This window comes from Rhinoderma darwinii, chromosome 2 (genome assembly GCF_050947455.1).
Source record: "Rhinoderma darwinii isolate aRhiDar2 chromosome 2, aRhiDar2.hap1, whole genome shotgun sequence".
NCBI classification, from domain to species: domain Eukaryota; kingdom Metazoa; phylum Chordata; class Amphibia; order Anura; family Rhinodermatidae; genus Rhinoderma; species Rhinoderma darwinii.
The window spans coordinates 110,172,926-110,177,580 of NC_134688.1; positions in this window are offsets into that span (position 1 = coordinate 110,172,926).

Genomic DNA, 4,655 nt, shown 5'->3' on the forward strand with positions numbered 1-4,655 from the left:
GTTCGGGCACACTATGTGCTGCCCGATCAGCAGCCTGTGTCATAATGACACAGTGTAATGTATTAGCATACAGAAGTATGCTAATACATTGCAAGTAAAAAATAAAGTTACAAATAAAGTTATCCCTTGATGGGATTAAAAAAAAAAAAGTAACAAAACAAATAAATAAATAAAAAAAGTCCCAAAAAGAGTATTTATTTTGCATTAAATACATTTTATTGCCCCTACACTAAATACTATTAGGTATCTACACTACCGTAATAACCTGAAGAATTAATCTAATGGGTTATTTAGCTTGAAACGTGAACGGGATAAAAAATAAACCAAAAAAACGATTCCAAGAATCGCTTTTTCCTATATTCACGCCGTAAAAAAATTTTGTTTAACCCCCAAACTGTGGGAAAAAAAAAATACTATTTCTCTCGCATAAAACAAGGCCTCATACAGCCACGTCAATGAAAAAATAAAAAAGTTATGGCTGCTGAAACGCAGAGAGGCAAAAACAGAAAAATTGAGTTGGTCATTAAGGTCTTTTCAGGCCCGGTCATTAAGGGGTTAAGTGGCTTGTGATCTAAGTGGAGTTCTTAAACCGGAGTTGCAAAGAGGAGTTGAAGCCCCAGTAAGTACTCTTCTTTTCTTTTACTTTGACAATTGTTCGCTGTTTTGTTGTAACTTGGATAATGGATAGCAAGATTGGAGGTTTTCTTCAGTGCACAGTTTGCCATATGTATACACGACTGGAGCCGGAGTTCCAGGGTGAATATCTCTGTGGCAGATGTGAGCATGTTGGTCACCTGGAAGCTCGCATTTGAGATCTGGAGGAGCAGAATGCCACACTGAGGAGGATAGACAATCTTGAGCTGAGCTTGCTGCTCACGGAGCATGCAGTTAGTGGGTTAGAACTGGAGGGTGAAGTAATGGGTGAGCAGGATCAGGTAAGTAGCTGGGTTAATGTAGTTAGGGGCAGTAGAAAGGGGTCAAAGAGAAGGAAGGCCAATCCTGTTATTCCAAGCAAAATTCCCAAGTTGGGTGATGATGAGAGGGTGTCAGTCTCAGAAATGGCAGCCCTAGTGGATACTGATCTCCCTAACAGCCAGGAGAACAGCCCAGCTAGTAGTCGGCGGGATGGTAATGCAGGTAAGCCAAGACAATTGATAGTTGTAGGGGATTCTATAATTAGGAAGACGAATAGAATAATTTGTCGCCAAGACCGCCTCAACAGAATGGTTTGCTGTCTCCCTGGTGCCTGGGTTCGGCATGTGGTGGAACGGGTGGACAAATTGCTGCAAGGGGCTGGTGATGATCCAGCTGTTGTGGTCCATGTCGGTACCAACGACAGAATAAATGGTAGGTGGAGGAGCCTTAAGAATAATTTTAAAGAACTAGGCTACAAGCTGAAGGGAAGGACCTCCAAGGTTGTATTCTCAGGAATACCGCCTGTGCCATGCGCATCACAGGAAAGACAGCGGGAGCTCAGGGAGTTAAATGCATGGCTTAAAGGGGCTCTGTCACCAGATTTTGCAACCCCTATCTGCTATTGCAGCAGATAGGCGCTGCAATGTAGATTACAGTAACGTTTTTATTTTTTTTAAAACGAGCATTTTTGGCCAAGTTATGACCATTTTTGTATTTATGCAAATGAGGCTTGCAAAAGTCCAAGTGGGCGTGTTTAAAGTAAAAGTCCAACTGGGCGTGTATTATGTGCGTACATCGGGGCGTTTTTACTACTTTTACTAGCTGGGCGTTCTGACGAGAAGTATCATCCACTTCTCTTCAGAACGCCCAGCTTCTGGCAGTGCAGACACACAGAGTGTTCTCGAGAGATCACGCTGTGACGTCACTCACTTCCTGCCCCAGGTCCTGCATCGTGTCGGCCACATCGGCACCATAGGCTACAGTTGATTCTGCATCAGCGTTTGCAGGTAAGTAGCTACATCGACTTACCTGCAAACGCCGATGCTGCTGCAGAATCAACTGTAGCCTCTGGTGCCGATGTGTCCTCGCTCGTCCGACACGATGCAGGACCTGGGGCAGGAAGTGAGTGATGTCACAGCGTGATCTCTCGAGAGCACGCTGTGTGTCTGCACTGCCAGAAGCTGGGCGTTCTGAAGAGAAGTGGATGATACTTCTCGTCAGAACGCACAGCTAGTAAAAGTAGTAAAAACGCCCCGATGTACGCACATAATACACACCCACTTGGACTTTTGTAAGCCTCATTTGCATAAATACAAAAAATGGTCATAACTTGGCCAAAAATGCTCGTTTTTAAAAAATAAAAACGTTACTGTAATCTACATTGCAGCGCCTATCTGCTGCAATAGCAGATAGGGTTTGCAAAATCTGGTGACAGAGCCTCTTTAAGTCTTGGTGTAGAGGAGAAGGCTTTGGGTTCCTAGAGCACTGGACTGACTTTTCATTGGGGTACAAACTGTATTCTGCAGATGATTTGCACCTAAATGGAAGGGGGTCCGCTGTGCTGGGGGAGAGAATTCTAGCTGGGATGGCGGAGTGTTTAAACTAGGGCTGAGGAGGGAGGCCAATGTAGAAAATAAAGGGGTAGTTAGGTTAGAGAGGGGTTAGACTATATTGGTGGGGGGAGAAACAGACGGTGGGGAGAGGACTAGGCAACAAGATAAGGAGATCCTTTCGTTACAAAACAGCAGTGAAAATAAAAAGGCCCAAATGTCAAATAATCACATTTCTGATACTGAAAGTGAAACATTTAAAGGCAAGTTAAAGTGTATGTTCACAAATGCCAGAAGTCTAGCAAGCTGGAGCTGGAGGCCTTGATACTGGAAGAAGATATAGATATAGTTGGTGTTGCTGAAACATGGCTGGACTCTTCACATGATTGGGCTGTAAAGCTACAGGGTTTTACACTGTTTCGGAAAGACAGGGCAAATAGGAAAGGTGGTGGTGTATGTCTGTATGTGAGAAGCTATATGAAGGTGAGTGTAAATGAGACATTAGAGGGTGAAGATTGTGAGGAGGTTGAAACCTTGTGGGTGGAATTACAAAGGGAGGTTAACACTGAAAAAATTACTTTTGGTGTAATCTATAGACCCCCCAATATAACTGAAGAGATACAAGGTCAAATATATAAACAGATGGAGCGGGCTGCACAGGCGGGTACTGTTGTGATAATGGGAGATTTTAATTATCGGGATATTAATTGGTGTCATGGTTCGGCTTCAACTGCAAAGGGGAGACATTTCCTCAACCTGTTACAGGAAAATTTTATGGGCCAGTTTGTGGAAGACCCGACTAGAGGTGAAGCTCTGTTGGATCTGGTCATTTCTAATAATGCAGAAAAAAAGGTTAAACCTGCAGAGGCGACAAGCCTTCTTTACTGTGAGAACGGTGAATTTATGTAATAGCCTACCACAGGAGCTGGTCACAGCAGGGACAGTAGATGGCTTTAAAAAAGGCTTAGATAATTTCCTAGAACAAAAAAATATTAACTCCTATGTGTAGAAATTTTTTACTTCCCCTTTCCCATCCCACTTCCCCTTTCCCATCCCTTGGTTGAACTTGATGGACATGTGTCTTTTTTCTCATTTCCACAAGCACTAAAGGAGAAAAAGCACGCAACATTTGTAAAGCAATTTCTCCCGAGTAAAACAGTACCCCACATGTGGTCATAAACGGCTGTTTGGACACACGGCAGGGAAAGAGCGCCATTTGCCTTTTGGAGCTCAAATTTAGCAGGAATGGTTTGCGGAGGCCATGTCGCATTTGCAAAGCCCCTTGGGGACCAAAAAGTGAAAACGCCAAAAAAGTGACTCCATTTAGGAAACTAAACCCCTTGTAGAATCCATCTAGGGGTGTAGTGAGCATTTTGACCCCACAGGTGTTTCATAGATTTTAAAGGAATTGGGCAGTGAAAATAGAAACAATCCTTTTTCTTCAATAAGACGTAGTTTTAGCTCAAAATTTTTAATTTTCTCAACAAATAAAGGAAAAAAAGGACCCCAAAAGTTGTAAAGCAATTTCTCCCGAGTTCGGCAATACCCCATTTGAGGTCATAAACTGCTGTTTGGGCACACGGTAGGGCTCAGAAGGGAAGGAGCGCCATTTGGCTTTTGGAGTGCAGATTTTGCTGGATTGGTTTCTGGTTGCAATGTCGCATTTGCAAAACAGTACAAACCCCCCAGAAGTGACCCCACTTTGGAAACGACACCCCTCAAGGTATTCACCTAGGGGTGGAATGAACATGTTAACCCTGCAGGTGTTTTGCAGAAAATAGTGTGCACTCGGTATTGCAGAGTGAATTTTTTTAAAAGATATGACAATATGTGGTGCCCAGCTTGTGCCACCATAACAAGACAGCTCTCTAATTATTATGCTGTGTTTCCCGGTTTTAGAAACACCCTACATGTGGCCCTAGCATTTTGCCTGGACGATCGACAAGGCTTAGAAGTGAAAGAGTACCATGCGAAGTTGAGGTCTAATTTAGCAATTTACAAAGTATTGGTTCACAATTGCAGAGGCTCTGATGTGATATAATAAAAAGAAACCCCTTAGAAATGACCCCATTTTGGAAACTACACCCCTCAAGGCATTAAGTATTAAGGGGTGTAGTGAGCATTTTAACCCCATAGGTCTTTTCCATATTGCGCTGCAGATGGCAAAGTAAAAATATACATTTTTCCATA